The sequence below is a fragment of the Drosophila serrata genome, unplaced genomic scaffold (assembly GCF_035046125.1).
Source record: "Drosophila serrata isolate PLE 108 unplaced genomic scaffold, ASM3504612v1 contig_245, whole genome shotgun sequence".
Lineage (NCBI taxonomy): Eukaryota > Metazoa > Arthropoda > Insecta > Diptera > Drosophilidae > Drosophila > Drosophila serrata.
In genome coordinates, this window is record NW_028257143.1 from 142,567 (window position 1) to 156,129 (window position 13,563).

The 13,563-nt window shown below is 40.5% G+C and overlaps 1 protein-coding gene across 1 annotated transcript in view; it reads left to right on the top strand.

The window, feature by feature from the left end:
* The window catches only part of S (EGF receptor activation regulator Star), a 30,350-nt gene that overhangs the window by 2,711 nt on the left and 14,076 nt on the right, over window positions 1-13,563 (top strand).

Here is a 13,563-nt window from a genome sequence, read left to right on the forward strand (position 1 = left end):
GGAAAGACATAAAGAAAAAAAGGCAATATAAAAACCGACGAAGAAGAGGCACCAAGACCCCAAAAATAAAATCCATTCCAACAACAACACCATCCACCGTCGGCGTCTACTTTTGTGGTGTTGTTGTTGTTGCTATTGTTACTGCAGCAGGCCCCAACACGTGCAATTGGAGCCGAATGAGCGTGAGGGAGACAGGGCTAGATCGACGCAGAAGAGACTATTAATAAAGTAACGGATAAATAGAGTGCTGAGAGGAGAGGAGAGGAGAGCAGAGCAGAGCATTTTTGCATTGATCTCTCTCACTCACTGTGCAAAAACGGAACTCGAAGTGATTGACAAGTTTAAGTTAACATGTGTGTGTGTGTGTGTGTGCCTAAGCTCATTGTGAATAAAACACATTTGTTGGTGGGCATATTGTGATTGATTCATGCAGAAAGAGATGACTAAATTTGCCTTGGCCAATTCCCCATATCCGTTATGTGTGCTTTATATGTTTGTGTTGCCACTCCTTAAGCCAAATTTGGTCAACAGATTTGGCCGTTCTTTTGCTTCTTAATTGATCGATATTCACGCATACTTAGAATATACGTTAAAAAGGGTAATATTGCCTGCAAATCTCTTATAAATTAATCATAATTTCATTTGCTCGCGATTTGTGAATGAAACTCTTTACGTTGCACGTTACGTTACGTTGTTTCTTTTCTTACGGTTCTTTGTGTGGGTGCGACGACGCCATGGACTCAAGTTGTAACTTCGCATCTGTCCGTCCCTGTCTGTTGCTAATAAATCATGCGCAGCCTGTTAATTTTGCAGTCGACTGTGTAGCCTTTGATACCCTGTAACAGGGAGTGCCTCGACATTGATAGACTTTGAATTGAGCTTGTTAAATCATATTATTATAATTTACAAATTTTAAAGATGATAGTTAGCTTTTAGCTCGTAAACACAAATGCAACTCTAAGTTTATATATAATAATATAAATATTACCCCAGTTAATATTTTGTTATAATTAAATAACAAATACCGAACCGAAAGTTACTTGCATAATTTAAACCCTTGCTGGGTATTATAATTTCAGTCAGAAGCTTGAAACGCAGCGAAGGAATCATTTCTAAGCCCATAAATCATATATATTCTTTATCAGAAGTCAACAGCAGTCAACTGAATTTTTCAATTTGTATCAATAATTTAATAAACCCTTATTGATGCATTGCTATATGGCAATAAAAGACCCTCAGCCCAGGGTAATAGCGATTCAGCTTCTTCGCTTCTTGTTGGATGGTTTTTGCCTATTTATGCATTGGTTTTTGCTACCGTGAGGGGCTTACGTCATGTGCCGGCTTGGTACATATTTGGCCATGTTTTACTGTTGTCAATTGGCTGCTATTTGTGGGCTACATTTCTCGCTGGCGTCAACACAAAATATTGAAAGTAGGTAATGTAGCGCAGCAGCTCGGATTGAATTGAGTTGCGTTGAGTCACCGTCGTAGTCGTCTCTCCGTTGGATTTTCTTTTTCTCGAGTTGTGAAATGCCTCATATCCATCAGATGCGCAAGTACATATGTATGTATTTACACACAGGCGGCTGCTCTACACATTTTCTCAATTAATAATTTTGAATAAACAGATGGAGGGAGAGATGCTGCATACATATAGCCCATATATCATTGCCAAGATCGTCTATTTGGGTTCTCTCTATCTCTCTCTCTCTGTCTGTCTGTCTAGCGCTCTCTGAATAGCGACACATTATTTGTGAGCAAAATCCGTTTGGCATTTATTCACTTGTCTTGGCCGATTTCAATGGAAATTCACTTTTCTGTAAACAATTTTCATAATGCAATAAATTTATACTAATTGCCTTGCTAATTGACGATTAAAACACCTCGAGCATTCATCTACTTTATCCATCGGACATTTGTTTTGATTTGCTTACGTTAATGCAGCATTCGGAATCGGATAAATCGAACTACTTTCATGAATGGTTTAATGAATGGGGAATGGAATTTAACGCATAGGTTCCTCTGCGGTCTGCGGTTGGTTTTGCGGTCTGTGACGTCAAGTGCTCAAAGTCTATATCCGAATAGGTGCCCTTTGAAGAAAGAGTTGTAAAATAACTCAATATTATAGCAAGTGGATGGGAAATATTTCGATGATTAATCTAGGGAATTTATTATCTTTTGTAAAATGAATTTTCCATTGGAAATGAATATTTACCAAAGCTAATGAATAACAGATTATTTGAAACCATAAGCTTTTCAAGTGAAATTTTCCCCCATTTGTTTATGGATGATTCAATTATGAGTTAAGTATTTGAAATACCTTATAGTCATCCCCAGCCAGATGACTCAATTCCAGAACCCTTTGCATTTCAACATTTTCCGCAGAATATTTTCGAAAGTGTATTTCCCCCCCCCCGCGTGAGCAATACAGAAAATAGTCATTTATGAAGTAAAGAAATCCATTCACCGGAATGGATCCCACTCATCATAGCGTTACCCACTGCAAACAGCTGACTAACCTAACCGGGCTGATCGCCTTTGGGGCCCAAACTATATAGACGCTGTTCCCGACCGATCGCCTGTGGGTGGTGCAGCTTTTCATAGACACCAACACCAACTCGTTGCGCCAATATTTACACAACATTGATGTACGGACATGTACAGTATGTTTACCTACTTTGTAGGTGCCCGATGTGGTTCTTGTTTCGGTTTCGGTGTACAAACATACATACATTTACGTCTATATAGATCTGGCTTATTTATTTATGTATTATTTCGCAGCTATTTATAACTGGCATACTAATTTGTAATTTGTTTAATGATTCACTTAGCGAACTTTATGATGTGTGTGGGAACTGGAGTTGAGCTTCTCGTAAAACCCTATCCAAGATCATTTACCCCACGAATGGGGATATGTATGCTATGTTTTGTTGACCCACCTTGTTAGTTGTGATAAGATTATTTCCCAGAAGTCCATTAAGAATATTATTACCTTTGATTTGTGTTTAGCATAGCCCCGATCAATCAGCGTTACCTGGGGCGGAGGAATAACACAAACCATTTCCATCTATTTTGGCTTTCCATCCTCCGCATGGTGTAAACAACGTCTGGCTGAGATCTCAGCCGCTTTAAATAAACAACCCATTTGAATGGACTATCCAAAAATTAATTCGCAATTTACTGATGAGCATCTCTCCCGACTTCTCGAATTGTCTCAACATTTTCGGCTGGAAATAATGAAATTGGCCCAAAACCTTACGATTCCCAGACACTTTTCTTATCGATTACATCAAAATTGTTGGTTCTTCTTGTGTTTAAAACCAGTTCTCAGTTCCCTCTTCAAACAGAAAAAAAGAAGAGCTTAACCAAGCCGAGTGAAAACCACAATAATAATTCCCATAATTATAACAATGAACCGCACAGATACAGAAATCCGACCAAAAAAAGAGATATCCAAGTGTCGCCGTCCCCAAAAAAACAACAACCACAACAAATAAAGCGACCAAGAAAACAAGAAGCAGAGAAGGCAAGGGGGAAAACTGAAGAGTAAAAGGTAGATGACGAAGAATCACAGTGTGGTTGCTTTGAAATACAAACTTTTGTGGTTACAAGTTTTTCTAGACCACAGAGCCAAGTTGGATTCTTCTCTCTTCCATTCAATGGCAAAGCCAAAGAAGTTGTGACTGCCAAAACAAAAACAAAACATGGATAAATTGCTAAAGTCTCAAGTGCCACGACTTTAAGGTACCTGGTACTAAGCGCTTTAGGCTTAGATTAAAAACAATTTGTAATAGTTATAGTACTTATAGTATTATTTTGGCTGTGATAAACATATAAAAAATACATTTAAAATATTGTAAAGACTGTACAATCAAAGGATTCTTAAATAATTGGGATTTAAGAATGATTAGTATAGATTAGATGGTCCAAAGCTCTACGAATACCATATACCCTTTGATACACAATTACGGGATACCACAAAAGCGGAAAAAATAAGCAAGAAGCAGCAGAAGAACGAAAGACCAAGAGAGATGGATGGATGGATGGATGGATGGAGAAAAAGGTGTGTTGTGTAGGAAATGATACGGATACCAAACGAAATAAAGTCGGAAGAAGTCTTCAGCACAACAAAAATAATGTGTAGGAAAAAAGCAGCAGGGAATTGGGAGGGAAAGAGCTGGAAGACAGCGTCAAAGTTTTCTCAGTTTTGTTATGGTTATTATTTCTTTTTCTTTACTTTTTCCTCTTTCTTTTTTCTCCTCGCCGGTTTGCGGTGGTAAAACTTTAACAACTTCTTAAGAGTTTTCGGGAGGGAGGGGCTCCCTCGACCGCCCCGAAAATCAAGTTCCACGTTCCAGCCAGATCCAGATAACACAGACCTCGCCTCCAATCATATAAATATGACAATGACAACGCACAAAAGGAGACATTTAAATGTGGCCAAAGTTAGTTGGAAAAGTGCTTGTTTTTGTTGTTGTTTTTAAGCTGGGAAATGTGCCGTTAGTACAGTTTAAGTTCAATTAAAAGCAACGTCGCCATTTTGCCTCAACTTCAATTTCAATTTACTAGAGACAGTCGGAGGGGCACTCGGTCTCTTCGTTTCGCTCCAGAAAGGCCCGTAAAAATGTGTCATGGCTGGCAGTTGAACTAAATTACCGCCGACCGAAGCTAACTCGTCACTCAGTTTTTTGTTCTACTCGTTAATGCACATAGAACAAGTGCTGGAAAAATGACTAACTAAGAAGAACTTTTAATTAATTAAATACTTAATTCCATTACCGTTGTTTTCACATCAGTTTAGCAAGTAAATTTTTACTTAAAGGCTTTACCAATATCTTCTTTAATATTGATCAACAAAACTATAAATTGCTCTTTATATTAAACCTATCTCTGGAATTATTTTTCTCTCTGTGCACTCAATCACTCGACGTGTCGCACCACCTGATGATGAGTGGCTCGTCCGTAATTTGTTGGCTTCCTGCTTGCCGCCACTGCCGCCTGCAACAAGCCGCTGCACATGCTGCACCGCTTGGTTACACTCGGCTCTCAGCCCTTCGTTTGGGTTCAATGCGCCACAGGTTCGACTCCGAGACCCACATCACTCCCGTAGAATCCATGATCATGCCCCTTTTTGGGGTGCCATCACACGAGCCAAAATAAAATTGATAAAGCAAATCCATCATTAGTATTTTTTGGCAAATTAGGGTGCCACTCGGTGGCAGGCACCTGGTGGAAGCTCCACTAATTATACCGCCCACCCATGCCACAGCTTGACCAGAGTTGAATGCCTCCATTCAAGATGAAGCCGGGAACCACGCACGTGCCTCCCCGGATTTCCCGTGGTATATATACTATATAGTATAGTATAGCATGTATGCAAGCGGGTTGCGAAAATGGAGTTTTGTTTTATTTGATTTTTCCCCGGTTTATTTAGTTTTGCTTTCCGACCGCCCATCCGCTGCTCTTTTGTAATCCGCACGTAAACCGTTTTACTTTTCCCAGACTTTTATGCGAATTTCATAGTGGCTTTTGTTGTTTTTGCTGCTTTTACTTAATGCTTCGCACACGTCAACCTAAAAAACAGAAAAAGACCTGAAAACTATGAAGAAAAGCAGAGTTACAGAGTTAAGCGTAGAAAAAGGTCACACACCTCGATTTTGGCAGTACAGGTGTATGAGAAGTTTTTAGATATTGCATATATTTCTATGTATTTCTTTTAAAGGATCGAACTGTAGGATCAAGCCAGTTTATTTTTGCTTAGTTTCCTTTTGCACTTGTTTTGATTTCGCCACCCAAGACACAGAGTCAAAAAAAACCCTGACTTTCAGTCCTTTCCATCCAGGTTTTGAAGACCAGTTCAGGACAGAAGATTGTGCGCAGGTGCGACGCTCCCTGCTGGCATCGCATTGCGTTTTAACCCTCTGCGTGCGGCCTGCTTCAATTTCAATTTTGTAAATTGAGTTTACATTTCGATTTATTGACACGACCTGACTTCGATTGCGAATGCCCTCTGCGTCCTGCTCCTTGCTCCTTGGGGTCCCTCCTTTGCCCGGTTTTCTGCACTTTGACTGACATTTATTGCCATTTGTGTGTTGGCTTCGGTTTCCTGGCGCTTTTGCGATTTATGCAATCGATGCAATGAACTCTTATTCGCAAGCGAAAATGGCGTTCGAGACACTGGTTAAGGGAGGATTATGTAAAAAGGATTGAATTGGTTGAAATATCCAGTATATCAGGGGTGAATGACAATGTATATACTTGTTTTTTAAGCTTGGAATTATTATTTTAACTTTACTTATTAACCGTGGACAGTTCCTTGGTAAGAAGCTTATGATCAGTTTTAAAAAGCGATTTTTTGACAGCTGTGGAAGTTCTTAACTCCCGCTCAAAGTAGGTGTCATTATTTTATGGTGAGTATTTCCTAGTAAATCCCTGCATTATCTTTTTTATTTTTTGTTTTTCGGCCCAAAACTCCGGCTGCAATTTGAGCAATTCCATTTAAATTCGGAATCCATCCAGAAATGTGAAATGTCATGCCATTTGAATGTGAAGTCAGGCAACATGGCATGCAGTGGTGGGACGTGTTGCAAACAAAAACCGAAACCGAAATGCACATGCAAACACAAAATCCAATCCGGTGGATCGGAAAACTCTGCCTTTCGGATCTCTCTGCCTCATCCTGGTGAAAATTTTCCACTTGAGTTTTCTTGGTTTTGTGTTTTTCGTTTTCTTTTGCTGCCCATTCATGCATAGCAAAGTCTTCTTCCGTTTTGCTGCCCAAAAAGGGAAAGAAATGAGAGAAAAGAGCGACATGTGTTTGAGATGTGAAGTAAAGTGAAGTCTGCCTAGTGGTTGAAGATCTTTGCCGGTGAAGTAGGGGTGATGCAGAGGGTTTTCCTCTCTTTAAGCATAATCTCAATTTTCATTTTTCACCTGCCCAAAACCGTACCCGCATCCACTTACCGCCGGCCATGGCTCAATCTCTATAGTTTTTCCTCGATTTTTCAACGATTTTCCTGCCTGCTGTTGCTGCTGACGCTTTATCAGCAGCAATTTGTCTATTATCTGGTTTGGGCCAATTCTGTTGCTTTTCGGCTTTTCTTTCTTTTTTTTTCGTTGGGTAAATCCGCTCAAGCCTGATTAAGTGAATTATTATGCCAATCTTTCTCTAGGTATTTCTCCTCCACTCTCCTCTCTCTCCGAATGCCCTTCTCCAGGGCTCTTCCCATTCGTCATGCATGTGTAGACACACAAGAGCAGCCGCCACCGTCGACGCTTCATCGTCATCATCGTCATCATCATCAACATGCTCATTTTCATTCTCATCATTGGGAAAAGGCAGCAGCAGCAGCAGCAGCAGCAAATACCATCAAATATTGTTTATGTTACCAACAAATCTCTCGTTCTCTTTCTAATCAGCCGAGCGAACGCTTGTTGCATTTGTACCTGCTTGACCCGTACTTGCTGTATCCGTATCTGTGCATCTGCAGATGTATCTGTATCTGTATCTGTTGCTCTTGATCCATTTCCATTTCTATGGATTTTGTGCGTGTTGCTCATTACGCTATGGATCTGCATTTCAAGTACAGTGGAATCTAAGCAAGTGACTAACACTTCATTTATGGCAAGTGGAAAATATTAAACTTAAGGATTTTAAAGTGACACAAGTAGAATTTAAAAAGAATCATAAAATGAGTCAAAAAAGCAACATGTTTCCATATATTTAATTGTTAGAATTCTCAAGTATCTTCTTGGAAGTAACTACTGTATCTTGGGGATGCATTAAAGTAGCATCTCTATATATTTTCCCCACTTCATTGAGCTTCGGTTGGTTGCAGTCACGTCAGCTGCAGCGGCATAAAGATCTCGTGGATGGATACGGATCGGGGGTTCAAATTAATATAACGTTCTGATTCCCTGGAAATGCGAGTACGCGCTGGCAATTGACTGCGATGATGTGAAATAGATTATGGACTTCAATTTAATTGCGAAATTATGCCGCGTTGTAGATTGCATAATTATGCTAAAGCCAGCCAGCGGCGATTGTAATTTGCAGTTAACTTTGTTAATTGCGGAAGTGTTCTTGGATTTATTTTAATGGTTATGCAAGTGGGATTAAATTTAATGTATTCAAATACTATGCTAGTAATAAATTAATAACATAATAGAGATGCAATCGACTCAATATCCATGGCAAAATATTGTTATGATTTTGAAAGTCAACAACAAATGAAACTCTCATCATCAATAGATGCAATTTATTGCTCCAGATGCGCACACAGTTAGGGAGCGACTAATGTAAACAATCAATGGGCCAAGTTTATGGCGTAATTGGCCAAATAACTCCCACAATTTTATTGGGGCGCACAAATATTTTTATTATTTTTTTTTTGTTCGGGCAGCTGCCGCCGGTTGAATGCGGCACATTAAGGCAATTTTCGTGCCTCAACTGAGTTTGTATTGCGGCTGGCATGCAGACACGTCAACTTCCCATTAAGATAAGCGCTTTTGGCTTCCTGAGTTTTCTTTTGGGTTCCTCGGGGATCCTTGTGGGGGTCCTCCTTTTGGACCCCATAAAAGATTCCCTGGCGAAATCAAAGTGCCCCGCCAATTGTCGCATGCAACGCGATGAATTGCATTTTGCAGGGAGACTCTTTGCAGAGCTCCTCCTTAGTCCTGGCACACGCCATCTGTCCGGGAACAGGACCAACTGCCAACAGACCTATCCCGGTCTGGTTCTGGTTCTGGTTCGCTTCTTGGCCTGGCCCCCTGCCGCGTTTTTTGGTAATAAATTCCCAACATGCAAAGGCAAAGGCAAAGGCAAATGCAATAAAATAGCAACGGCTGCAAACATTTGCCATTTTCAAGTTACCCTAGATTCCTCAACTGCTGCCACTGCTGTGCCCTTTTATATTTGGCAACTTTCCAGCCGCATTTTTATGTGCTAATTTACTAGAACGACTTGGTGAAATAACTGTTGTAGCTGCTGCCGGCCAAGTTAACCAACTTGGCCTGTCCTGGGCCAACTCCTACAAGCCCGACGCCTTGGGCACAAACAATTAAAACGACGACGCCGACGACGCTGGCCGATAAACAAGCCAAGATAAGTCAACGCCGCCAACGACGACCACACAGGTTCGAGGTTCCAGGTTCCAGGTCCCAGGTCCCAGGTTCTCCCGGTTCGAGGTTCCTGGCCCCTGTTACCACTTTGCAGCATATGCTACACATTTGGCCAGCAGTTTTGTATTTTTTCACGTTTCTGTGTGCTACCAATAAATTTCCGAAATACCTTCTCCTACCTGGTCAAGCAATTTTTTCATTAGCGCGTTCAGCGTGGCGGAGCTCATTTCTAAGTAGCCATCAGAAAAGGAGAAAAAAAAACACAAAAATGCAGTGGCGAGGAGTACTTGAAACAATTGGAAAATTTCAACAACTTTTTAGGGAACCGCCTTGAAAGATTAAAAAGGGGTAGTTATCTTTACTGGTTATCAGTTAAAGGAATAAAATTAAGTAAGGAGAAAAGGTATAGTAAACGTGCTATTAAGCAAGTATCCTTAGTAAAAAGTTATAATTACTTAAGATCCACTATTCACACATATACAAATTGTTAACTAAACAGATATTTCAACATTATCATGCAGTCTGCAATGTTTTTATTGTGTATTTTTGTAAAGGAATCCCATCTTGGTCAACTCGACAAAACTTTTGTAATCAACAAGAAGATCGCTTGGCTCGTTCCGTTCTCCTCTTAAGAGATCTGTAGATTCAAGTGTGTAAAACGAAGAAGAATTCCGATGTGCAATGGCTGACCGAATGGTTGTTGTTGCTGGACTTTTTAGAATTGCATTTTTATTGTCTGCTGCCACTTTGTTGTGGTACCAATGTTGGTGAGTGGCTGCTGCTGCTGTTGGCCCGGACTGCCCTGCACTTCTTGTTCTTGTGCCTTTTGTTGTTGTATAAATAAACCATATGGTTAAAAGCGTAGCAGAATAATTCTACGAGCTGTGCCAGCCTTTTTCTTACTTGGCTGCCCATCGTCATCGCTTCTTGTGTTTTTATACTTTTTATACTCTTTTCTTTTGTTGATGTTGTTGTTGTTTTTTGTTTTGTTTTGTAGCATTTGCTGGTGGCTCTGTTTTCCTTGGTGACTTGGCTGTTGGGCCTACCTTTTCCACATTCCCTCTAACTGTGCGCTGTTTTGTGTGGTTGGTATGATGGAGTTCTGGTTGAGTGCGTTTGTAAATGTTTTATCAAAATGTCTTGTGCCGTCCACAATTCCCATCCAGCTTGTTCTCGCACAATTTCCACTAGCTTTGGCTCTTTCCTGCTCCGTGTTACATTTAAACGTACCTCGCATCGCACGATCATTAACCGCAAAACATTATTGTGGCATGTTCGCTCGGTGGTTCTACCTCGGTTTGCTGTTGCTTTCTACACTCGGAGAAAAGTGTCAACGAAATTGGTTACCACTATACATTTTATACAAGGAATTTGTGATACAGAAACCACTATAAGCTATATTTTGTTTATATGAAAGGTGAAGTTATTTTTCCTCGTGTATGTGCCACCTTGTTTCACCTTTCCTCTTCCATTTGGCCTCCTCATTTTGTTGTTTGTTCAGCTTGGCTTGGCGATTCTTGGAATTGGATCCGCAAAAATATGTTGCACAACGCCAAATGGTCAAAATTGCAGGGCCTTAATCTCCTTCTCCAGCTCCTCATGTGCCTCATGCTTCCCCCGCTCCTCTGGATTCTTTCCCCTCTCGGTTGGGAATCTCGGTGACCTCTGCGATGGCGCCATTTGGGAGGTGGCACTGTCACAAGAAGAGGCTATATCCAAACTATATATATGTATGTAGATGCTGTTGCCAAGTCAACAATTTCCCAGACAGCCAGCAGACACAAAAAAAGGGCAGCATCAATGAAAGCGACGCCGGCAAAAGCGCGCACACAGTGCTATTGATAGAGATACAGACACATCTGTAGATATATAGCTATAGATATAGCTATAGAGATGCATAGATACATCCGTGTGCCATCGTCGGCTCCCTCTGATTTCCTATTATTTTTTCTTTTTTGTTATATTTATTTTTTGTTTTTGTCTGTCGCTCTCTCAAATCGATCGATTTCATGCGCTGCGACAAGCCGTAAATCACACGCCAGACCCGACACCCGACCGCCTGCAGTATCCAGCAGATACATTGCGTATCTTTCGGTTTTCTCTCCCTTTCCGCGCTCCATTTCAATTCGATTTCATGGCGCTTTATTTACGCACTGCAAATCAAAGACGAAGCAACTAATTACTGAATTAAAAGCCCATTAAACGTGTCCATAAACTTGAAGTTTCTGTTGAGCCCACTGTGAAAATGCATCTTAATTGTTCAATGGTCTGTAAATCACTTTGGAAAGTGTGTAGAACAGGATTAAATATTTGATAGTTGTGGGAAAAATGGGAATTCAAATGAAGCATTTAAAACAAAGAGTGTCTGTGGAGCTATAAGTATATATGTTTTGGTGATTTTTAAGTGCTTAATAACAAGGCTTACCATGGCCATCGATTAAATGGACAACTCCTCCAGATACTTTATTGCCTCAAAACTACCCACATGCAATTGCAACCTGCAGATGCTCGACTTATCTCTCAGATGGTCCCATTTAAGCTCGGCACATTCCAGGAACCATATCGTTTAATGAACGAATGCTGCAAACGGGTGAATGTGAATGTCCAGCGAAGAGTATCATTAAAGCCGAAGAGCGTCCAGTCCAGGAGGAGACGCCGCAACAGCAGGGCATTTAATCACAGGCCTCGCAGACCGTGCTTCGCTGGGATATGTTTCAATAAATTCCAGCAAATCAAAACATACAAAACATATTCGAGGGGCTGTATATAGAGAAGAACTGGGAACTGGTAACCAAGGGAGATCCGAGATGCTCGAGATCCGAGACCTGGGCGCACGCGTAATGGATAATGAATGCGCGAATGGCTCGCGGCGGCATCCACATAAGTCAATGCAACCGCCGCTTCTTGTGGTCAGCGATCTGATTCTGATTCTTATTCCAATTCTGCTGGACGGATGGGTTGGCAGCCTTGCCCTTAGCACAAAGGAGCTTCAAGAATCAGCCAGAGGAGGTTGAGCAAAAAAAGAAAATATACTCGTACTCCGATTTGGTTCATAAAGCAAAAAACTAAGACAGAAAGAATTACATGAATGAAAGATTTAGCAAGACAAATTAGCTTTTGAAATACTCTTCTGGGAAATTCATTTAGATAGCAAAAGAATTGTAATTGAAATCAATGGCTTAGAAAGTTACCAGTAAATTGTTTTAAATTCCTATATTTTCTATAGGTTTTACTATCGAAATTTCTACTAGATAAATCCCTATAGATCCATGAAAATATTCATAAATTTTCCCTAGTTCTGCCTGTTGCTTGGTCCATTACAAATCTCTTCTAGATTTGTGGTTACTTTTTTTTCGGGAGCAGGGCATCGAGCAGAGCTACTGGACTCATGAGGGGGGATGAGTGGATCCGGAGAGCTACAGCAACAGCCGCCAAACATTGGAAAACATCTGCTGTTTCCACTGCCAGTTGATGAACTCGATTCCACTCGCTAGCTCGCTCGCACAGCCAGCCATCTCACTCACTCCCGCTTGAGCCGAGCATGGCTTCTCTCGTTCGCGCGTCTGTTGCGCCTGCGCACAAGTACACAAGCCACTACAGCTACAACTACAACTGCAACTACAACTGCTGATATACAGTTGCGGTCAAGGAATTAGGAATAACACTCTTAATTTTTGGTGAAATTGGGAAATTTGGATTAAACACCATTTAATGTCGCATTTTCTCACTTATGGCACCATGAACTATTATAATTTATAGGAAAATTTAAGAAATATATGTGTATATATAAAAATATATATTAACACCTTTAGAAGCAAATGTCCAGTCCTCTCACTGGAAGATCGGAAAGTTTCTATTTGTGTTTGAATTGTTTTAAATTATAAAAATGCAGCTTAGAGAAACTTAATTGGAACTGAGTGCAGAACTCTAGATCTGTAAGCTGGTAACTTTTTGTCTTTTTAAAACGAAATGCAGCTTAGACCAACTAAATTTAAGAAAAACCACAGAGCTGAAGGAGAACTGTAGATCTGTATGCTGGTGACCTTTTGCAAGGATATTTTGGGTTTTTAAAGGATATTTTGTTAAACAAATTTCTTGCTCAGACCAACTTTATTTCAGCATAAACCGTATTGCAAAGAGAGAACTCTAGATCTGTGAGCTGGTGACTTTTTGTAAATACATTCATTATTTTTTTAAATACTTTTTTAAAACAAAAAAATGATAAATGCTGCCCATAGTCTTGCGTTTATACATTATTACTCAAACCGACTGGCACTTCCACAGTGGGCCTCCTCGGTGTTCCCTTCTCGATCTTGGTGCTCAGTGCTCTGTGTTCGGTTCTCCATTCTCGATTCTCGGTCGTCTTCAATGTTTTTCCATTTATAATTCTCATGCCTCGCTGCTGCAATGCATTTTCAGCCCTCTTCTGGTGCCCATCTCGCT